The sequence below is a fragment of the Poeciliopsis prolifica genome, unplaced genomic scaffold (assembly GCF_027474105.1).
Source record: "Poeciliopsis prolifica strain line A6 unplaced genomic scaffold, Auburn_PproV2 SCAFFOLD069, whole genome shotgun sequence".
NCBI classification, from domain to species: domain Eukaryota; kingdom Metazoa; phylum Chordata; class Actinopteri; order Cyprinodontiformes; family Poeciliidae; genus Poeciliopsis; species Poeciliopsis prolifica.
In genome coordinates this window covers 96351-121204 of record NW_026562444.1, presented here as the reverse complement: position 1 = coordinate 121204, position 24854 = coordinate 96351, and the positions used below count along the sequence as shown (strand labels likewise).

General features: G+C 41.9%; 1 pseudogene; it reads right to left on the bottom strand.

Moving 5' to 3' along the window:
- Positions 1-967: 967 nt before the first annotated feature.
- On the bottom strand, positions 968-24624 carry LOC129351697 (solute carrier organic anion transporter family member 5A1-like; annotated as a pseudogene).
- Positions 24625-24854: the final 230 nt, after the last annotated feature.

The window sequence follows — 24854 nt, the reverse complement described above, 5'->3', positions numbered from 1 at the left end:
GAAGCTAGAGCAGAAATGAGGCGGCGTGGTGAGGAGAGCATCTCAGTGGAGCTAAATCTATTCTGCAATCACTAGCAGCGCTAGAGAGTCATGAAGAGGTTTCTATATTTACTTCCCTCCAGAGGAGAAGTTCAGCGAACTGATGCAGAGAATTCAATCTCACAGTTTCAGACCATTTTCCTTTCACAGCTGATAGACAACTTGATTTGGAGCCACATGGGGATCAGCTGCTTGTTTCCAGTGCATCTGCTGCCATTCTGGCTGAAATATCTCAGCTATTTCCTTCCAGGAACTGGAGGAGAAACACTGATCCTGTTCAGACTGAGCTGCTTGCTGGGCGGCTGAGACGTACGGAGCAACAAAAGGCCCAACTGACCCGTTTAAAACACAGAAACAAAAAGCTGGACTCTAAAAGCTTTTCACGTAGCACCATGCCATCGGTTTCCAGTTCCTAACACTGTATCACATTTCCAGGAGTTTTTTTTGTTGTTTTGTTTTGTTTTTTACGACGAACATCGCTCACGTGACGGTGAAGAAATGAAGAAGCAGACAGATGTGAGGAAAAGCTGAGGTATCCATTCGGGAGAGTCCTGCAGTCTGACAGGAGATTTCTGCTTGTTCTGTGAGGATTGAGGTGGCAGAAGGCACGAGTCGCCAGAGCAAACTGCAAAACTAAATCTTACTTTGGTCTGGTTTCCACTGCAAATATTTCAGTGCACTGTAAATAAGATAAAATCACCCTAAAAATTATTTTTAAAAATATGAGCTTACTTTATGTCAAAAATGTATTGAAATTGCAGAAAACGTCCTTAGTTGCAGATTATTTCACTTATAACAAAACATTTTTCCCATGTTATCAGTGAGATAATCTGCCAATTTTTCCATCAAAGTTAAGGAACTAAAAAAACCTCCTATATCTTTCTATAAGTTTTCTTATTTTAAGTGTAATAAAACATTTGCACTAGAAACGAGACCAAAAATACTTGGTAAGCTTCTGTGTGTTTGCAGTGTGGGGGGTTTATGAGCAGTGAGCCGCCGTCCATCCAAACAGCCGACTGAGCTTTTCTCCCTCTCACAATCAAACCACAAACAAACCACAATCAAACCGGCTCTGCAGCAGATTTTTCTCTGTTTTTGTCAGAGGAGCTCAAAGCTTTCAGCTCACAAAAACCTGTGAATGAATCTGGGCCTCCGGTGGTTTAAACCTGAACTGAGACGTGTTCCAGCGAGCGGGCTGGGGAAGGGGCCGGAGCCGGGGCCGGGGCCGGGGCCGGGGCCGGGGCCGGGGCCAGGGCTGGAGCCGGGGATGGAGCCGGGGCCGGGGCCGAGGCCTGGGAGGCTGCAGCCAGAACCGGGGCCAGGGCTGGAGCCGGAGATGGAGCCGGAGCCGGGGCCGGAGATGGAGCCAAGGCCGGGGCTGGAGCCGGAGCCGGGGCCGGGGATGGAGCCGGGGAGGCTGCAGTTGCTCCCGCAGGGGCAGGAGGAGGAGCTATTGCTTTCAGCTCGTTGCCGGGGCAGCTCTGCGTGCTGACCCCTCGGTTGAGGGCGTTGGCGGCGTTCGGCACGGCGGGGTCGGTGCGGGGGATGTTGACAGGGCAGGAGCGGGTGCGGGCGTGGCCCTTGTGGCCCCCCGGGTGGCACACGAGGCTTCCCACGGTGTCGACGGGCGACAGGTGGCGCTTCAGCCAGCGCTCCACCCTCTCCTCCTTATACTTGATGGAGTACCAGGTGAGGAAGATGAAGAGGAAGCCGAGGAACTTGAGGCTGGCGGCCAGGCCGAAGTAGACGAAGCGCAGGGAGGTGACGTCGTACTCCCAGCAGGAGCCGTGAACGCCGCAGTCCTGCTGCCACAGCATGCAGGTGGTGTCGATGACGGCGCCGAAGTAGATGGGCGTCGGAATGTAGGCTGGGAGGAAGAGGAAGATTCAGAAAGCAAGTTTTCTTTTCAAACCGTCCAGAGATGCTGTTTGAATTATGAGACTGACGAGAGGAAAACTGAAGCTGCGTTTCCGTTCACCACAGAACTTTGAAAATAAATTTGCCTAATGGAAACACGCCAATTTCGTAAAAGTTCTCGTTTTGTTGATAAAATGTTTTGCTGCCATGATGAGGTTTTTTAAAATGTGGAGAAGAAGAAGAAAACAGGGAGTGGTTGGATAATTACTGCCTGCATGTTTTTAATGTCTTATCAGCTGGTCAAACTTGTTCATGTGTGATTTTATCTCTGTTACTCATTTCATGGAAACGGTTGCAAATCTTTGTTTTTTCACCATCAGAGGAATATTGACAAAGTTTTGCAAACATTTGTTAAGGAAAAGCAGCTTCTGTAAATAAAAAGATCATTCATTTAAAGCTTTTTCTTAAATAAATATAAAAGAATCATCTAAAATAAAATCTTACAAAAGAATGAAGCAGACTAAAATCTATTTTTCAGCATTTTTGAATCATTTCAGGTTTACCAGGACGAGGAATTGTTCTGTTATTTATGTGAAGAGAAGACAGAACCAAACAGAACCAAACAGAACCAAACAGAATTTAACGGTGAGTTTGTTTCTGCTCACCAAGAGTCCTGAGGAGAACAAACTGCATCCCCAAAGCGAACGGCCGCTCCTGCTCTGCCACAGACCTGCAGCACAAAAACACCCAAAATGTAAAAATTAAGAAAAAAAAAAAAACAGAAGCAGAGCCGTGTTACACTGCAAAAACACAAAATCCAACCAGCTCTAGTTCCACTGTCAAGTTATTTCACTTATTTTTCCATATTATATGTGAATAATCTGACAGTGAAACTGGTATTTTCCAATCAGTATTAAGGAATTACTAACTTAAATCAAACTGAAGAGTTAACTGTAAATTAGTTTTGTCTCATTTCAAGTTTTCTAAGCCATTTTGCATAAGAAAACTAGACAAAAATACAGTTTACTGCTGTACTTCACTGTCCCTTTTAAGATGGTGGCTCCCACACTTTTTCCTTCCAACTAACTTTCCATTGACAGGGATGGAAGTTGATGATTTTTGAAACCCAAAGGTGTTTTTGTTACGACCCTAGAGGCTACAAATGGTACTTTGCTTCAGCGTATTTCATTGTAAAGTTCTTGGGTCAGTTCAAGCAGAAGCACCAATCCTCTGGTGGGAAGCGAATTACCTGAGGGTGACGATGATGGCGGAGGGCTGGGCGCAGGCGGTGATGAGCGTGACGATGAAGAGGAAGATGAGGAAGGGGATGAGGGTGTTGCAGGTTCGGTCGCACTTCCCTGAAACGGCGTAGCCGTTCTCGTTCAGGTAGGTTTTGACGATGACGAGCTGCAGCTGGTTGCTGCCCTGACCGCCGGACGACGGCGTTATGACCTGGCGGCTCTGGACGCAGGCGCAGTCCGAGTAGTTCCTGATCTGAACGACACAACGACACACCTGGAGGTTCAGATATCAGGAGGAAAACAAGACTGACGAGGTGTGGAGCAAGACAGTCTGATGGTGGGAATACATTTTGGGTTTTTAAAAATCACCTCTAATACTTCCTGTGAATCCAGAGAGTCAGCTGTTGGCCACGCCCCAAAACTCAACTTTTTTTAAATGGCTGAAAACAGATGCATAATTACATAATCATACATCTTTGAAAAGCAGAAGTGGAGCCTCCTGCACAACCAACAATGCAGGAAGTGGTTTCTGGATGGTAAGTGAACAACAAAACTCTTTTTCTTTTCCAGCAGCCATTGTACAGAGAATACAACGGTGAAACCAGAAGACCAGGATTTGTTATTTTAAGTTTGTTTTCTGTAGAATAAAAAGAAACTTTTCTACATTTCTGACATAACTTTTGACTCGTCTTTTTTAATTTCCATGTTTCCAGGTTTTCTGCCAAATTATTAATAGTAAAATATCAGTTGCATGTGCATTTTCCCCTCCCACCCCTGTTTCTTACCCCGTTTGTGTCGTTGGCCACGCTGCCGCAGCCGGCCAGGCAGGGGTTGAAGTACGTGATCCCGTCGGAGCCGCAGACCGGCGCGTACTCGTGGATTTTACACCCACAGTTCACGTTACAGCCTCCTGTCAGGTTCCTCTGAGTCATGGTGAGCGTCGGTCTGCAGAGAGGAAAACGCACTCAGAGGCAAGACGAACGAGAGATGAGCAGGATGCAGCAAGAAACACGTGAATTAGTGACGACTTAGCAAAAAAATGATTGAGTAAGAAGGGATGAGAAAGAAAAGATGAAAGCAGGAAGGGAGGATGATGGAGGAAGAAACACGTGAAAAGATGCGGCAGCAATCCAGAGCGCGTCTGTCCCAAGCTGTCCTTGGACTCTCTCCATCTGAGTCATGAAATCTCCCAAAGAGACGCTGCGTCCAAACAGAAAACGCCTCCGTTTACCGACTCATCATGCAGCATCTCTGCTCTGATCTGCAGACTCCACCAATTTACAGATGAGCTGATAACAAAATGGACCCAAACTGGATTAGATTAAAACCTTTCAGAGTTTGTTTACCGGTGGAGGCGAGAAGAGGTGAGGGGGGGAAGCTGCAAAAAGCTGTTTAAAATGTCTGCAGGTTGTATTTAGAAACCAGTGCAGAAGTATTTCAGTCAGTCAGACACTGCAGCAGGGAAACAGAGCCTCAAGTTAAAATCTACAATCTTTATAATCCAAATTTCAAAAGATTTTTCCTTAAAATTTTTAAATGACAAAAAATATCTGGAAAAACTGATTTTTTCACTTAAAACAAAAATCAGTAATAAGAAATAATTGACTCAAAACAAGCTCCAATTTATAAAGTTACTTATTAACTGGTTTTGTCTATTTGCACTAGAAACAAGATAAAATACTTGGAATAACTTTTCAGTGTGTTATTACTAAATTCCGAAGACTTTTCAGATTTTTTATTAGGAAAATATTTTAAAATCCGTATTATGATGTTGGTACGTCACATAGACTTTTTTGTCGAATTATTTCAGTTAATAACTGAATAAAATGAAGCAACATGCAGGAAACCCTGAAACGACTGGACATGTTTCAGCCTCTCTGCGTCTCTCCTCACCCGGTGGTGTAGGGGATGTTGATTCCTCCCAGGTTGATGCTTTCGCAGCCCACGATGAAGAGCGTGGAGAAGCAGAGCAGCGACACGCCGCTGCAGATCATCGCCAGCTTGGCCGACTCCCGAGCGCCCAGCTTCAGCTTCTTAATGATGTAGCCGCCCAGCACGATGCCCACGCCGGCGCTGGGCACGATGATCACACCTGCGGGACAAAACAGCAGCGGAGCATCAGAAGACCGGGCTGGCGCCGCCTGCTCAGCCTAATGATGCTTTTTAAAGAGTCCAGTGAGTTTTTCACTTAGAAAATAATGGAGCAGAAACAAGAAACAAGTCAGACAACTTCAAAATGTCCAGAACTAAATACAGTTTGGTGCAAATGGTATTTAGCTGGTTAATTCAATACAAACTGAAACCTGCAGCAGATGCGCCAAGCTAATAACAGACTGACAAAACTGGAGCAAATTCACAAAGATCACCAAATGTTTGCAAACCAGAGTCTGTGCATCTGCTGAACTGCTATTCTCTGCTAGATGTGATGTGTTTAGTGCAAAGCGGATTGTTAATCTGATGCACAAGCAGAAATACAGCGTGTTTATTTTCATGTGGGAAGTTTGCATTAGTTTCTGCAGTCAGAGATCAAACAGGCAGAAAAATGTTTTTGCAGCTAAATGAATATTTTTAGGGAATCTGGCCGACAACAGAAATATTGTTCTGGTTCTGTTCCTTAGTTTTGCTTTTGTGCACCAAAAGTCACTTTGGAGCATAAAATGCAACATATATGTTTTGCAACAGTCCTGATTGTCTAAGAATTGCTAAAAGACAAAGAAAAGACAGTAAAATGGAGAACATGTTATTAGTCATTTCTGATTTTACTGCCCAGGAAATGTTGTTTCTGGATAGTAAAACCAAGGCTCTGTTAGTCCAGGAAGGAAAACAGAAACACAACAATGTATTTATCTAAATTAAATCCAAAGAAAGGCGCAGTAATCCTGTTTACCAGCAGAACTTTCACTGTTTCTACATTAATGTGACAGGGCATGATACCTCTTCCACTTTCCTGTCCTACGAACACAAACACGTTTTTTGTAGGATTTTTGTTCATTAATATTTAGAAATTACAAAAACATAACTACAACTGTCTTCTCTGACCATCATAAACCTAAATAAGGCTAAGATAGCAGCATAAATGTGGTCTTTCAGGCACAGCAGGGCGGTTTGTTAGTTTTTATGGAGCTAAATTGGGGCCAAAAAGTTTGATCAAAAAAGAAAAATTTGAAACAGAAAAAAGTTTGAATAAAAAACGATTTAAAAAAATGCTCAAAACTGCTGTTTGGATTCAAGATTGTTTTTTCAGTTTCAGGTGGTTTCTGTCAAAACTGTGTGGATTTTTTTTTTAAGGAAAAATATTTGTCTGTTGAGTCATGACTTTTATTATTGCATGAGTTTCATTTTTTCATTACTATCTGATTTCCTTTTTCCAAACCAGCTTTGACCTGAGAGCTCTGATCCATTTTCCCTTTAATTTCTGTCAAGTTCAACTTTTCCAAGCTGCTTTTGTTTTTCACAGCCGTCAGTTTGGCCTGAGCAGCAGCAGCAGAGAGCGGAGCGATCTCCGCCGCCGCCGCCGCCGCCGCCAGGCAGCCATGCATCACCAATGCAACACACACAGAGAGTGGGAGCCCAGCAGAAACCGCGCCGCCTCTCCGCTTCCTCCCTGTATGCATCAAATCCCATCAGCCTCTTTAGTAAACTAATAAAATGTTTAAAGATGACCATAAATTAAATACACTTCAAAAACACAAATTTGATCAAGTATACTTGAGGGCTCAGCCAATCAGCTTCCAGGGAAATGAATGCTGCTCTGTGATTGGCCGCTTTTACAAACACCAACCAACAGCACATTTCCATTTTTAAGGATATTTTCGATAGGCTTTATGAAAAAACAAAATACATTAGGGCTGCAGGTTACAATTATTTTAGTTATTGATTAATCGGATAACGGATAATTTAACCACATAAACATTTTTTTAGAAAATATCAGAAATATTATTTTGTTTTGGATGAACTGAATAATAATCAGATAGTGAAAGGAACTTATGAAATGAAATAACATTAGACTAAATGCTTAATAGGAGATTTAGTTTTTACAGAATTTGAACCAGCTGATTCTAAAACGATTCAATTTAAGGATAGATTTATTATATATGCTACTATATATGTGGGGCTTATGTGCAGCTTTGGCTTAATTGCTTCAACAGGATAAGAATCAGGTGCAAATAATACATATTATATGTATTTCCCAAGCCATTAAAGTTTGGGTTTTTTGAAGACATTTAGCTCATCATTATTACATAGCAAATAAATATTGCTATTTATTTTGGGATTTTTATAAATCTGTACCAAAAAATGTGTTAAAATGTAGGATTAGATGTGATGTTCCAGGACAGGAGAGCTTTTAGGTGTGAAAGCAGCAGCTCTCCGGGTCGGCTTTTACTGTGATGGGCATGAAGTGGGAATCAAAATGTCTGTGTCTGAGTGGCAGATTAAATCACGACTTCACAGCCCACTCCTGGTCCAGCTGAGACGGTTATGCAACCAAACACTTAAAGATCTCAGATAACAGAAGCCTCCCAAGGCGTGACTTCATGCAGACTCAGCCGAGCACGAGCTGAATCTTCCAGAAACGTTTAACTTAATTATAAACTTCATGAAGACTAACAGGCTTCACTTTAACCTCCTTTTGAAATGGATGCTCCACATTTTTACCCCTAAAAACAAAACCACTCTGAGCATTATTTTGATTTAAGAACAGATGTTTTAACAAACTGGAACAAAAAAAGCCACCAGCTGCATGTTGGATTAGCCATTAGCTGGAAAATCCCCTGAAACAAAGCTTAAAGCTTCATTAGTGACGCTTCATTATTTCACAACGTCACAAAACAAAAAAACATCTTTGATTGGTCATGTGGTCAAACATAAAAAGTCATAAATTACAAGAATAAAACTGAAATATTCTGAAAAAAAAGTCATTTTACAACTTACCATAATATTTTGATTTAATTTGCGTAATATTATAACTTTAATCTCATATTATTATGACTTAATTTTTGTATTAATTCCGCTTTATTCTTGCATGACTTTATTTTGACTTTCTACAACTCTATTCTCAAAATAAAACAATTATAGTCCGGTATTATTTCAGCTTTATTTATGTAATTTTATTTTTCATGTTTTCTGGCCCTAATTCTCAGCGGTACTTATTTCTGCAATCATGCAGTGAATTGAGTTGAAGTCTTATAATGTGTAAGAAGTTGTAACAGTATAAATGCTGATTTAACTCCACGTTTTCGTGCATATCTGTGTTTGTGTGTGGGGGGGTTTTATGAATATTTGAAGAGCAGTCCTGCAGCTCCGTCTCCTCGGTGCTCGCTTTCATTTGGAGACCAGCAGTTTCTTTATTATTAATGCTGGCTTGCAGCCCTGGACGTCTCTGCAGAGCGAATGGAGGCGGGCGGAGCAGGGTGTTGTCCCGCTGTCTGCCTCTCCTCTCCTCTCAGACGTTAAATAAAGAAATGTTTCCGCTCTCTTGGAGCTGTTCTGCAGCTCACCGGTGTAGATGCTGGCGTTGGAGGCCGGGATCCCGAACTGCGACTCGATGAACTTGGGGATGAAGGTGATGAAGGCGGTGACGATGGCGCTCTCTGCTGTGTAGGACAGGCTGACGAAGACGAAGGTCACGTTGCTGAGGATCCTCACCGCAGCTTTGGGAAGATCTGCAAGACAACGGAGCGATGAGAAGACAAAGTCTGCTTTTACTAAAAGAATCATCTATGAAATATAAAGTTCTGCAGGAGGAAATCTGCAAAACATCAAGGATACAGATTTTATTATGACTTCTGCTTCTATCAAATGAAAACTGGTTCTCTGTTTGTTCCCAATCTAATTCTTCTGCAAAGATCAATTTACCCCACAGTGAAAATCAAGCATTTTCAAAATAAGTTTGCAAACTTTTCCAGCACCAAACTTTGGAGATAAAATCAAAATAAAGGAATTTAAAAAAAGATTATATTAATTATTAATTATGTTTTGTGAGAGTTTTCTACATTTGTTGAAAAAAAAGCATTGAAGAAGCTAAATATGAAATTATAACCACTAGTTTCTTTCTTAATACTTTGCATCGCAGCAGATTTTTTGAAAGCGGCTCTAGGACAGAACAAAGATGGCGGCCGGCGCGAACCTTTGATGTCCTTTCCGAAGCCCATGGACGAAGTGACCGTCTGCTGCTTGCTGTTGTTGCTCTTCTCCTTCAGCACGTCGTCGTCGCTGGACATGTCGTCCAGGCTCAGCTTTTTCCTCCTCTTCTTCTTCTTGTGTCGAGGAGGGAGCTTCTTGGGGAAGGTGAACATGGGGAAGATGACCAGCAGCATGGCGACGGCGCACAGCAGGAACCCGCTCCACCTGGGAAGCAGGAGCCAATCAGTCTGTCAAACCAGAAACGCTTCCTCTTTGGTGTCAGATCACATTTCATAACCATTCATATCTTTTTTAAATTGTGAGGAACTCCAATCAAAAAACCCAGATGAAGATTCATCACATTATGAAACTCATTTTTTAATAGTTTGACCCAAAACCTCTGCATAAAAATAGTTTTCTGTGTCATAAAGAAAGTAAAATAAAATGTGAAATATTTTGCGATCTTTGATGGAAGGTGAAAACTGAAGATTTTAGTTGCATTGATAAAATGCAAAGAAGTTTAAGGCGCATGAAAACTTGGAGCCAAATTATTATGACTCAAATATTTTTAAAACACCTCAGATTAACATTTTGAATCTCAAGAGAGGGAGCAGAACTAGCAGGAACATTACCAACATGCTCCAGGTTGTTTTCATTTACAGAAGCGACGGGAGATCAGGACACACACACACACACACACACACACACACACACCACACACACACACACACACACACACCCCACACACACACACACCCCAGGTGTGAAGCGACGAGCCTCGACTGATCAGATCACTCAGAGACACGAGGCGAGAACAGAGGCCATCCGGATGTTATTGGGCGTAAATGAGCCGATCCGTTCACAAACACCTGTCCTGCCTTCATCAGCTGTAATTCACGCAGGAAGCCTGACGGCGGCTTCCTGCTGAGTCAACGGCTTCGCAGGCGGCGAGACGGCGGCTTCACAAGCAGCTCTGAACATCTGAATCACCAGCAGCAGCAGTTCAAGAGACGACAGAACGATTTATGAAACGCATCAAAACCGAAAATTCAGGATGATTACAGCTTCACAAAAAAGAAAAGATGGATGGATGGACGGACAGATGGACGGACGGACGGATGGATGGAAAGAGGGGAAGAGAAAATAAATCAAATTAAATCGCTGTAAAAACATGTTTACTAAACATATTTACAAAAGTAAATAAATCCTAAAATATCCTGTCTGACTTTGGCCAGACTTTATTGTTTTCTGTAAATGAATCATGTTTTGTAAACATCGTGTTTTATATGCAACTCGTCCATCTTACGTTGGGATTTTTATGAGAAACACTGAAGCATTTGAAACTTCTGAAGTTATTTTTTATTCTTTTGGTGAGAACCTGGATCTGGTGGCCAGGAGAAGTCCAGCCCTGGGTCTGATGGTAAACATGTTTCCAGCTGTAACCTTTGACCTCCTCCCCAGCAGAGCAGCTGATTGGTCTCACCAGTTGCCGATGAAGCGCGGGTCGCTCTGGTCGATGTTCACCATGGTCTCTGGGTCGACGTAAAACCCGATCAGGACTCCGCCCAGCAGGTAACCGGCCGCCGGGCCCAGAGCTCCCATCACATACATGATGGCTGCAAGCAGAAACACAAACAGTCAATATTATGTTTTTCATCGCCGCTAGGGGGCAGAAACAAACAGTTATTACTTTTACTGCCACTAGGGGGCATTTATATCTTGAATGGCAAAGAGTGGAAATGTTCTGGTTCTTGTTTTTGATCTAGTTTTGATTTTTGACAGGGTTTACAGAATACCCACCATTTTCTGCGTCTGTGTGAAAACTTCAGTTTCTTCCTCTGAGAACTACAGGAAATGACCTCTGACATCAATTTGTTCATGAACTCAGTGACATTTGCTAATTTTTTTAGAATTTATGCAACAATTGACACCATGACAACTCAAACAATAAGAGCGGTGAGTGGCGGTCATGTGTGCAGATCATATGACGGAGCAATAAGGACCCGGCTGGAGGCTGGGAGTTAAGATTTCTCCAATTAGAGGGAATTAAAGTGGATAAACCTCTGGCTCCGGTTGAAAGCAAACACAAAAATGTGATGGCGTGTTTTAAAACTCAAAGCTGGGCCAGGCACAGAACCAGACTGAGGCTTATCTGACCGGTCCAGTAAACCCACTGGGAGCACTGGGTTCATGTCACCGGTGATGGTCTACTTTCCATAATGGTTTTATTTCTGACTCCTGAGTTTTCCTAACACACTTCTTAAATACTTTTCTTTCAGCAAAAACAAAAAGAGTGGTGTCAAACTGCTAACCTGATCTTAACTCAAGTAATGAACAGAAATATGGTCAAAAAGTTAAACATTTCAATAAATAAACACTAATTATTTTTAAATTCAGGATGATTTTAATAAATCAGTTTAATAAGTTTGTAATTTTTTTCCACAAAACATAAAATAAAAATAAGAAATATGATTTAAATATGTCAGCAATTTATTAAATGCACAATTAATGCAAAATTTAACAGACGAGCGAAGCTCAGGATGATAAAACATTCGGCCTGCAGCAGCATGGAGGATAATCCTGGACGGGGAAACCGTGCGTCGGCCTCCGGCCGCGTTACGCAACGAGCTGCAGAGCATCGGGTCGGATCAGACAGAACCAGGCTGACAGAAACGTGAAGACGGACAAACACCCAGGACGGGGAACGTGATAAATAATCCGGACAGAGACTAAAGACGGCAAGCGATGCAGTATTTCTGTCCTTGTAATAAATGAAAATGGTTTTTTTAATGCTGTTTTTTTTTTATGTTGCAGCAGCGCAGATAAATAATCCTGCAAATCACTTTAAAGTGGATAAATCACGCACCGATTCTGTAATAATTCTGCTGCTTTTAATGTTCATATGTATTCATTTATTGGCACAAATAAAGTTTGTGAGAAAAATCAATCATAAACAAAAAGTTTTATGATGTAAAAAGACCAGAAATGAAAGATTTTAATCATTTTCTTGCATTTTAAATATGCAGGAGCTTCAACACAGCAACAGTTACATGCAGCTCTTCACCACAGGCTGATTTAGTTTATTCTATTGTTGATGTGAGCTTGAAGGTCAGGCTGCAAAAAAAATAAAAATAGCAGCAGTGCAGAGTTCTGTGAACCAAAATAAAATAAAAAATAAACATGCACAGCTTTCTGATAAACAAAACCTCAGCAGATTTTTTATAGTCGATTGATTCTCCCACACATCCCCCCAAAAATAAGTTTTTACAAAATAAAAAGGACAAAAAGACAAAAAAAATCACTTCAGCCTCATCGTTCCCTGATTTCCAGCCTTATCGTCCCCAGATATTCAACCTCAACGTTCCCTGATATTCAACCTCATCGTTCCCTAGTTTCCAGCCTCATCGTTCCCTAGTTTCCAGCCTCATCGTTCCCTAGTTTCCAGCCTCATCGTTCCCTAGTTTCCAGCCTCATCGTTCCCTAGTTTCCAGCCTCATCGTTTCCTGATTTCCAGCCTCATCGTTCCCTAGTTTCCAGCCTCATCGTTCCCTAGTTTCCAGCCTCATCGTTCCCTAGTTTCCAGCCTCATCGTTCCCTAGTTTCCAGCCTCATCGTTCCCTGGTTTCCAGCCTCATCGTTCCCTAGTTTCCAGCCTCATCGTTTCCTGATTTCCAGCCTCATCGTTCCCTAGTTTCCAGCCTCATCGTTCCCTAGTTTCCAGCCTCATCGTTCCCTAGTTTCCAGCCTCATCGTTCCCTGATTTTCAACCTCATCGTTCCCTGATTTTCAACCTCATCGTTCCCTGATATTCAACCTCATCGTTCCCTGATATTCAACCTCATCGTTCCCTGATATTCAACCTCATCGTTCCCTGATATTCAACCTCATCGTTCCCTGATTTCCAGCCTCATCGTTCCCTAGTTTCCAACCTCATCGTTCTCTGATTTCCAGCCTCATCGTTCCCTAGTTTCCAACCTCATCGTTCCCTGATTTCCAGCCTCATCGTTCCCTGATATTCAACCTCATCGTTCCCTGATTTCCAGCCTCATCGTTCCCTAGTTTCCAGCCTCATCGTTCCCTAGTTTCCAGCCTCATCGTTCCCTGGTTTCCAGCCTCATCGTTCCCTGATATTCAACCTCATCGTTCCCTGATTTCCAGCCTCATCGTTCCCTAGTTTCCAACCTCATCGTTCCCTGATTTCCAGCCTCATCGTTCCCTAGTTTCCAGCCTCATCGTTCCCTAGTTTCCAGCCTCTGGTTCCTGCTGTGCCGCCTCCATAATGGAGTCATTTATGATGAAATGTGTGAGCTGGGAATCGGACCGGAACCTAATCATCTCTCTTTGTATCTATGTAGGTCAACAGAGCCAACAATCGAAATACTGGAGTGTGACCCGATTACAGGTCAGCAGAGGGGATCCGGTTTCCTGACAGCTTGGTAGTAACTAGGTGGATTTACTTGAGTAACTTTTTTTGGAAAAAATATTTACTTTAAAGGAGGATTATTGTACTTTTTACTTTTACGTCAGTCATTTTATTTTGAAGTATTTTTGCTCTTGAGTAAAACTTCTGGATTTTCTGCCCACTGAATGAGAAACAAACATGTTTTACCAGAAATTCACCAGAAACAGAATCACACCTGCAGATTCTGTTAAAAGTTTCACAAACTTTTCTATTTCCAATTATGTTATTTATATGAATCATTTTCAGTGAGATTAGTAAAATACTGAACTTTCCACATTGTTTTATATTTGGTCTGTGTCATGTTGTCATTTTAAATACTGATGTTTTGATGACTTACTCAGAAATTTATTAGACTTTTTACCAAATCTTTGTTTTTCTTCAGTGAAAATATGATGAAGTGCTGCTCTTGCTTGAGTACAGTAATTTTTGGGTTCTTTATCCACCTCTGACCACCGCTTCATTTCCATTAACATCTTAGTCATTTTAGAGATGCACCAATCCGATAACATCTGACCGTTCTCGATATTTAAGAAAATTCTAGATCAGGTATTGGTGACAATGTTCACGATCTACGAGGGACGATGTCGGTCTTGGTTCTGTTGAAGTGAACTCTGATTCAGTATGAATGCATATGTGAACACAGCAGATCGGAAACCCCTACAAAAGCAGGAAGTGGGCTGCAGAGCAGGGCATTCTGGGTAAATACAACCAAAACAAACGTGCTAGCCTAGCATTAGCAGGAGAAATGGCTCATGGTCCATTACCAACAGCAAAAGAGAAATCCAACAACCAATAAAATCTGATGCTACTCCATTTTTTTAACATTTTATGAAGAAGGAAGTTGCACTCAGTCGTTTTTGTGTCGTTTCCTTCAGTAGTTCTTCACACAGCGCCCCCACAGGTTCGGAGGGGAACAGGTTTTTCAAACTGTTTTTTTGGTTTGACTCAGAGCAGAGACAAAAGAACAACAGCAGCTAAAAATCTAACAAATGTTGAAATTTTGGTTCCCAACCAAACTGAGTGTATCAGGAGTAACACCAACCATGAACTGAACAGCCAGATGCTTGAGACCCAGTTTGATGTTCAGCAAGAGGTTGATCCCAAACACAACAAAATAAAACTCAATATTTGAACTGAATAAACAATACATTTCATCTGAAATGTGTCTGCTCTGTCTTATTGCAGCAAAACTGCGCTGCTTTTTTCTCTTCTGCACTAAAAAAAAATGTATATATTTATCGGTTAGTTCAGTTTTCTGACTCCTCTGCTTATTTTCCAGGACCATACACTTCAGAGGTTAAACAGTCTGATATAACAGCCTTGCATCCGAACTATAATCTCCTCCTCAATGCATAAATATAACCTCCTCATTGCTGCGTCCAGAGCGCTGGAGCTACAAAGTGTATCTGAACATGCTTCCTGTTATACAACAGGTAGATTCAGTCCCATCTGGTCGGATCTGGTTTGAGTCGGCGCTGTGGAGTGACTCATGTTTCCAGAAACCAACTTCTGGCTGAAAGCAGGTACAAAACGATGAGTTCACTCCAAACCCATTCAATAAAATGTCAGTGAGCGACTGTTTATATCACCAGGTGAAACATTATCTACCTTACACAGAGGTGCACCTTGGAAAGCCTTTATTTCTGCTAATTATGACTATTTTTAGATGACAGTTCATGAAAACATGGCATTGAAAATTAGAATATTACATCAAATTAATAAAAAATATTCAATGTGGGTTTGTTTAATACATGCTTAAAGGTGTTACAAAATATTGTGATAAGTTAAGGTCCAAATCAGCGATTAGGGACAGACATTTATACGTCTTTATTGCACCTCAGCATTAAACTAAACTGCTGCGTTTGGATCTTCATCCATTTAAAACTACATGCTGCGTTAGAGGATCCTTAAGAGAATCTGCTGATCCTGATTACTCGGCCCAATTAATCGGTGCATTCCTGCTCCCTAAAATGATTAAAGTCAGCACTGCTGCTACTGCTGCTACTGCTGCTGCTGCGGCGGCGGCGGCTGCTGCTGCTGCTGCTGCTGCTGCTGCGGCTGCTGCGTTGCATCACAAAGGCCTCGATCCTCTGGTGTTGCTGCGCCATTAAAAGCCTCCAGCTGCGGCCGGACCTCCTGGACGAGCCCGAACCAGGGAGTCCATGCAGCCTCAGAAATGTAAAGCATGACTTTAAACTGCTGCATGTTTGTATGCAGAAATCATTCAACAAGCTTACAGCTTGTAAGCTTTCAATCGGCTAATGTTTCCCTGGCTGTTTGCCTCTCCGCTCGGGTTTATTTATGACTCGCAGCCCTGAAGCAGCACTTTGTCCTCCACAAGGAAACGCTGAGCGAGGAGCCATGCGGGCCGGAGGCCGGGCCGGGCAGGAGGCTGGAGGCCGGAGGCCGCGCCGACCCGGTCCAGGTGGAACCAGGGAACAGACAATGAAACGCTGACACAGCAGTCTGCGTTCAGCCTCACCAACCAACCAACCAGTTCAAACTCCAGCATCAAACCCATGAAGACTCAGCTGAATGGAAATCTGATGATTTTAACCCATGAGGACTTTCCTGGTGAATTTCTTGTTGCCGGGGGCAACAGCTGAACAATTTGTACAAAAGAAACCAGAACTGATATTTAAAAGGATCATTTCCTGAAGCATGACGGAGGAAATGTCCTTTTCTCAGCTCTGCTCTCCAATATGCATTTGGCTGCGAGTCCTCAGAGCTGCTTTGGTTTGGTTTGGTCCAGCTGATCTTCATCAGCCACTGAAGACAGAAAAAAAGGAGTAAATTTCCACAAAAAATGACATTTTTGGATTAAACTCAGAAATTTCCAAAGTTTATCTCAGATTTCTGAGTTTTTTTCTTAAAAATATCAAATTTCTGAAACACAAACTTCCAAGATTTTTAACATTTCTAAAATTTATTTCTAAATCTCAGTTTTTCTTGAATATTTTCTACTTCTGTAAGTTTTTTCTACAAAATTTCTGAGATTACTCTCAAACTTTCTGTCGACAACGACCCAAATGTATAAACTATAATGCAATTCTTCCTTCTAGGAACACAGATCTTGCGAGGCTGAAAGTACAAGAAAGGGAAGAAATAAAACAGCCTGATTATCCATAAGAAGCTCCGACTCGTTCTGCTGTCGACTAACACGACCCGATGAAGCTGAAAACATGAAAACGATTCCTGGCAGGAGAACCGGAGCACAGCTGTCTGAGAAAACATGTCTCATTTTTCCACACAAGTCCTTCCACACTGCAGGAACTTCATGGTTTATGAAAAGATTGAAGGAATTTCCTTTTCTTGCTAATTTATTACAACAGTTTGTGCTTCATTGTAATAGAAAAGTTAAAATAAACAAGAAATAATTTAAATTAAAGCCAACAGAAATTCAGAAAAATATAATTCTTTCAGATTATTGGTCACTGGGTGACTTAACTCAACACTTCTTGGGTTAAGTGATGGATTCTCACTATTTCCATGTTGGCTGAAAACCATAATAACTGGGCAGACGGCACCGCTTACCGTTTACACATTAGAACAACTTAATGTCCGTCTGAGCAAGGAGCGGCTGGACATGAATCTGAGCCACAAAGATGCTCTGTTAAAAAGTCATAACGCATATTCACAGAAAGTTTAGTGGAAGGAAAAGTGCGGTTAAAAAAAAGGAGCACCACACAGCAAGTGTATTTATGACTTTTAGGTGAGCTCCACAAGAAGTGGATTGTGGTCAGAACAGGTTTAGAAGATTAAAATATAAATATCATTTATTGTCCCAGTGGAGAACTTCCTGTGAATCGGCAGCAAAACAGCAATTCACAAGAACAAAATATATCAGCTTCACTTTTTAAAAATTATTATTCTTTTTTGTATTTTCTTGGTCCGTTTACAGTTTAAATGTTTTTAATGCAAAAATCTATTTTTCTTACACAGCTTTAAAAATCAGAAATATTAAAATATTATTAAGAATCTGAAAAGTTTGTTTTCTGTTAAACATTATTATTGTGTCTCATGGATGTTCAATGTATATTTTGTGTGATAATAATAAAAGTTCATAGTCAGAATCTCACAAAAAAAAAATATATATATATATACATTTAAATTATTTATGGATTCAGGGTAAATAAGTAACAAACCCAAATGCATTGCATGTTTTGGATCATTCTGTAATAAGACCTTATATGTGGGATCTAACTGACAGAAGAACAATTTTCTGACAAAGCTTCTCCAAAGTCAAGAAACAAAAGCTGCTGTAATCTACTTTGAAGCTAAATCTAATTAAACAGCAACATTGGATGATGTTCATTACTGAGTATTGTTGGTGGCAGCGCCATACAGAGCAGCAGAACTTAGAAAACCCAGTTCTGCTCCGTTAACGTCAGACGGTTCTGCTCCACGTCTAGAGATTCATTTTTAAAGTGTTCCTGCCGCCATGGCGGCCAAACAGAGCGTCTCTTATTGGGGTCACAAAGAAATAGTCCTGAATTATTCTGGACGTCTGCCGAGCCTTCAGGCGTCGGCGCGTATCGAGGCCGACGCAAAGAAAAGCTCAAATCAGCCAAAATGAGAGGAAGATCAGTGACTTCGCCTTTTTCTCGTTTCACCTGAACGTCAGTTGAGATGCTGACGTGCAAAATGTTGACACAAAACTGTCGTATCTAATGATCTGTAAAGTCAAGGAAAATTTCTCTAGAGACACATTTTGATGAGATCTGTCAACGTCAGATGAGACGCAGTGAATTATTTTTTCTGCATTTTTACAGGAAGAGGAAAAAATGTTATAATTTTAGTCAGTCAGTTTAAAGATCCATCTCACTAAGATGCCATGTGTACATTTTCTTTTTATTGGAAAACTTAGCTCCATAAAACTTTAGCTGTTTTATGGAGCTGGAACATCGTCTGTCAGGTGGTAAATTATTTCGTGAAACGTTTTTGAGTCAGACCTCTCAGTCCTCTGCTTCCTAACGTCTGGTCTAATCGCCCAATTTCATCCTTTAAAAGTAGAACCGTTCGTGTTTGTGGAGCTCTAAAAGCTGATGCAAACGCACCGGCAGCTGGATTCTTTGTTTAAGTCGCCCAACAAAAAACCCAGATCTGAAAACAAAAAGCCTCTTTGTGTTGCTGCTGGCCATGTTCCCAGTAGGCTCAACCATGTGGCTGAAGATTTACACGACTCTTTATTTAAAACTTTTGTCCCAGTCAGCATTTTCTGCAGAAAAAGAATAATAAATCAGAAGACACTTTGATTCAGAGTTGAAATATGTTTAAACACAAATCTGTGTCAGGAAATTTGTTCCTTGCTTCTATATTTAAAAGATTTGAAAAGGTAAAGCAGGTCAGTAACTGTCTGTATGTGTCGCATTCCACAATACGGCTTCAGATTAAATAAATCCATAATCTGTCGTCACTTATCTCAAGCTCTGCAACTAATGTAATAACCCAGAAGGCTAAGTAGCATAAGAGGCCAATGAATGTACAGTCAGCTCTTTGTCTCGATTTCACACTGCAGGTTTCTCCTTATGCAATGCATCGGACATAAAACAATGACTCTGTAAAAGCTGCAAAGAGGTTCCACCATTTAAAACACGTCCAGGAAATTCACAAAATGCATAAAAAACCAAAAGCGTGGCAGCAAAACCAAATTCCTGCTGACTGGAGAAACCCAAAGCTCTAAAAGTGGCTTTTAAATGAGCTGCTTTTGATTAAATTTATGCATAGTGCAGTCTAAAATTGTATTTATTGTATTTATTAATAAAATGAGATATGTAAAGACAAGGCACGATGATCCTTGTTAAGTCTGCACAGTTACAGATTCAGAGGTGAAACGTAATAAATGACGACATATTTAAAAAGCCCAAATCTTCCGATAAGAGAAGTAAAAACTTTTAAAAAAAAAGTTCCTAAGAAATGGGAATAAACTGAGAAATATGCTAAAGAGTTTACTCTGTCTTCTTTTAAATTAAAATTTAACTCTGACTGTTTCATCAGCTTTTTCTAGCAGATTATTTCAAAAGAGCAAATAATCATCCAACCCATTAATGTGGCATTAATCTGGAGGTTATCGACTGAGAAAAATACATTTATAATTAAACTTTGGGTTCAATATTGATTTCATAATATGAAAAGAGCTGAAGAACCTGCTTCCTGTTTGGATGTGAAATGAAAAAATTAAAAGCTGATTTTCAGCAGACTGAGCTCCGTTCCAGGACCAGGAGAAGCTGTCAGCAGCCGTCAGCCGAACCGACGCGTTTCTGGAGGCAAACTGTCAGCTGCGGCTCTCTGCGACGTCCAGCAGCCGCCGACTGTCCACTGGAGACAACAACTCTGGCATTCACCGGCCACAAGAGCAGCTGAACGGGTACGGGCCGAGAGGATCCAGGAACACAAAGCATTCTGGGAGCCGAGCGACTCTCCTCTGTCTGCACGAGTTTAAAGAGTCATAAATAACTTGAGTTTCAAATATCCGCTCTGCTCTAGAACTTCTCAGTGTTTTGAGATTCACTAGCAGATTTTACTGCTTTCCAGCCTCACCTTTCATGCATTTCTGTTATTTTCCTTAAATCACAACATTTTCAGAAAAAATAGTTGTGATAATAACAGAACTTTTTATATAAAATTACTGCAGAAACTTTAGTAACAAAATGTTGGTGTTTCAGTTTTTAGATGTAAAATATGCAGCAGCAGGTAAAATAAGACTTGAACACATCATCATTTTTAGAGTAAACATATTTATTAATATGTTATTAATATGAAGTTGTTGGCAATAACCAAAGAAAGAAACCAAATCAGTTCAATAATTTGTCCTGGTGTCATTTTCATAGAACTTAATTTCTGAATGCATTTGTTTTGGTTTTTTTCTATATATCGATTACTTGGGTTTTTACCAATTTTTGGTGAAAATTTCATGTCAATATCACCTTTAGAAATAAGTTAACTATGAAAACTTGTGATGCGTTCAGAGCTTAGTTTCCGTGCTGCGTTCCCTGACGTTTAAAGCCGATTTTTTCTGTTGTTCTGGGCTGACACAGTTTCTGGGGTCTTAATGAAATGCCTCTTCTGTGACACATTTTGCTTGAAATACAACAGGATTACAGCGCAGCACCTCCCTGCTAAACCCGCTCTGCCATATTAAAACAATCAGCTCCTCTGAACAGCCTAAATTCAGATTAATGTGGAATAATAGTAAAAATTCAAAACTGTAAATCTGGACCAAACACCCGACATGCTGCTCTGACTGCACAGATTTTACATATTAAACTAAATGCACCGCTGATAAAAACACTAAAGCATCTTTAATACGCCAAAGTTTTTTTTTTTTACTTTTAGAGCATTTTTTCTTATATTTAGACACAGGAACTGAGAAAAAGGTCAGAAAATACAAACATGTTTTTAAAAACATTGGAGTTTCTGAAGGTGAAATTATAAGAAATATTCACCTGAAAAAACTAGCAATGTTTCAGTTAGTAGAAAATTATGAAGAAGCTGCATTTCCTGTCTGTTCTCAGAGTGCGGCGATGAATAAATAAAATTTTCTTGACTTTTGCATATCGATCAATCTTACTTGTAAAGCTGATATTATTTACCTGAGTGAAGGTTTAAAAATCAACCATCGTTCTTCAGTGATCTGCTCAGAGAGAAGTTTCACTGACAGATCAGAATTTATTTTACTGTAAATGTGCACAAAAGAAAGGACAACAATATTTAAAAATGAAAGCGAGCCAAATAATTAATAAAATAATAAGTTAGTAAATATTAAAATACAGTAAAAAAAACACGCAGAATGGGATGTTAAGGAAAAAATAAATAAGCAAAGGTGTATTTGTTTATTATATTAGGTCATGCATTCATTTGCAGTTAACATTAGTCACCCTGCTGTTGCTATAACAACTTTCTTTATTTAGCACAATTTCAGATGAAACAAGTCTGTCACCCGAGTTAAAATCGGCAGGTCAGGTTTTTTTTAAAGACTGATAATCAGCCAGAAAACTGCAATGAACTGTTCATAGTTCATTAAGAACTATGAACTGTTCATAGTTCATTATGAACTATGAACAGTTCATAGTTCATAATGAACTATGAACAGTTCATTCTTCTTTCCCTCAGGTGGAGAATCGAAGAGGATTGTTGACGTTTCTGAAGGCACAGAAAGTTAGATTTTGCTGTTTGATCGTTTCTTAAGATCGTTTCTTAATTTCTTGTAAAACTTTACATTTGCATTTCCTCATTCGAATACGTTTACGCATTATATTGACTTATTTCAGGTCAGGATTAAATGCATTTGACCATTCCTGGTGACTTTACTCAGCCTTGTTACTATTCTGGTCGTTTCCAAAAGAACATGTAGTTCCAGCTGAGTCCAACCCTCTGATGGGATTTCAGATGTTTGCACGCACAGCAACCCTCACCACCTCCCTCGGCCTCTTTCATGAACCCTGCTCCCATTCGCTGGCTTAATTACTGTAGAGTTTGTTTGAGGCTACTGGGGTGAGAGTTTCTGGGGTAGGATGTGAATGTGCTTACAGTAGCTGCAGAACTTGTAGAGGAAACAAAGAGCTTTCTAAAACCGTCTGGACCCTGCTGCAGAAATAAGGGTAAATCCAGGATGCAGAAAATCAACGTCATCGTTCAAAACTTCTTCTGTTTTGGCCCAGAAGCATCCAAGCCCAGACTGATAAAATAATCTTGTCCAAACCTTATCGGTTTAAAAAAGTGTTTATCCACACCAACCTGCTGAATGACACCTCTGAGTGTTGTTTTAAACATGCCACACCTACAGGGGGCAGTGTAGCACTAACCTACACCTGTCAGCCAATCACAATGCTTCAAAAGAACCACGACTTCCTGTTAGGAATTAAACATGGTGCCAGGAGATTCCTGTGTGTGAACAGACAGTGAGTTGGACTATCTCTAAATACTGTGTGAGATTATAATCAGATACAAATCAAAGTCGACTGGGAATCATGTTAAACTAAATATGTTGACGAACGGCGTTGTGCCTCCATATTGGGGAGGGACAGCTGCTGTCAAACCTTTGACCTCCAGTGAAGCTCAACATATTGGAGCAGCTGGGCTTCTAAATAAAACAAGTAAAACGCATCTGAGCAGAAATTAAGATCAGGACCTGTTGGTTCAGAGTCTGGACTCTGAGCTGCTGAGGAACCTGGACTGTGGGGAAGTTTTGAATCCCGTGGGGCTTCAAAACTTTCCACAAAACTCTGTGGAAATACTTCGGCCAGTTCTGGCAGTGAAGTTGACCAGAAGTTGACTCTGCTGTAAACAAGCATCCTCCACTGGTAGAGAAGGCCAACCTTACCCAGGTAGAGCGACGCGTTCTCCTTCTTCACGTTGTCATCCAGGTACGTGGGCCCCAGCGTGTAGATGGGCGTGGACCCCATCCCCACCAGGATCTGCGCGATGACGAACAGCGCCACATACAGGCGGTGCTCGTTTCCGTCCTGGTCCCGAGGACAGGAAGTGATGTCAACCCGGTCCCGGCCGCTGGCGTTGCTGTTCATGCAGAGCCCTCGTTGGCCGAGGAGGAGTTCAGCTCCTGGATCTGGTAGGCCGGGGAGATGAAGTGAGGTAAGGAGAAGAGAGCGGCGCCCACGGCGATGAAGATCCCGCCAACCGCCAACCAGCGTGGCCTTTGACCCCGACCGCCGAAGTAGCTGATGAAGACCACAACCACGAGGCTCCCGATGTCGAAGCAGCTGACCAGGAGGCCCGACTCCGAGCTGCGGAGGCTGTAGCGCTTCTCGATGGTGGTGATGACGCTGCTGAGGTATCCGGACACCATGAGCGACTGGATGAAGGTCAGGTACATGCAGAACAGGAAGCAGCGCGAGTCCTGCAGGATGAGCCGCAGGTACTTCCTGCTCGGCAGGCGGATTTGACCCAGTCTGGACTGACTCCTCCGGACCTGCGGCTCGTCCCGGTAGGAGCTCGGCCTGTTCAGAGCGGACTTCCCGGGCTTTGGCAGGTAGGAGCTTCTGGTTGGGGACTCGGCCTGGAAAGACTCGGTCCGGGCGGGCAGCTGGATGAACTCGGAGCTCTCCTCTGCTGCTGAGGACATGCGGGTCGGGCTGTCCAGCGGCGGTTTCTCTTGGGGAGCTGCTTCGTTTAAGACGGGCAGACTTTTGGATTTTTGGTTGGCGGCAGGTTCCTCATCCTCCTTCCTGAGAGACTCCGCTTCCTCGTGTTCGGCCATCGCTTCTGCAACCCAAAAACTCACAGTCCGAGACCACTGCTGCCCGTCATGTTTAGAAGAGGAAGCTTGCAGCTTATCTGCAGTGCAGACGCACCAGCCTGGGTGGCTTTTGTTTATCTGCTCATGCACACTTGCCTTGTGTCTGGCTGGATCTGATCCGGAGGTGGAGACCACTCAGGCCTCCCTACTTCCACCCCCAGCCTCCCCTGAGCCTCAGCGGGCACTCTGCTGCTGCTGCTCCGATCAGGTCCCGGCCAGCATCCCCGGCGCTCCGGATCCGTCACAATGTCACCTCCATCAGCCCGTCCAAGTCCAAGGGCAACCCTGCAGAGGCGGTCACTCGCGGCGCGTCATTCTTCCTGCGCGCCTCCCAGACGGAGGGATGAGGCGCCGTCTGCGGCTGGAGGAGGAGGAGAGGCTCGGTGAGGAACCGGACAGGACGGAGCAGGACTGCAGCGATCCGCAGTGCTCCGCTCAGCTGCTCTGCTTTCAAAAACAAGGGAGGCAAGTTAAAGCCCCGACTCCCGGAAGTAGAGTATCAGCCCTTCGAAATAAAAGCAGAAAGCTTTGGATGGATCCTCAGCTTCATTTTATTCTCCTCTTTTTTTCTTCCATCACTTCAATTAAAACAATATTTATTTATTCCCAGAGGGACGATTACATAATAATACATTCACAATAAGGTAAAATACGCAACATTATTTCTCTTTTCCTCTTTTTCTTCTTTATTGGTTTTTACTTTCCTCCATCTGTGCTTCTTCCTACAATCATTTGTACTATTTAAAGACAATTATTTATAAAAAAAATTATTTATACGTAAATAAAGTAGGATGAATAATGGGAGAAATTACTGTGTACCTTTTTCTAAAAAGAAGTAAAATTGGAAAACTTTAAAATAGACATAGAAATGCATTTA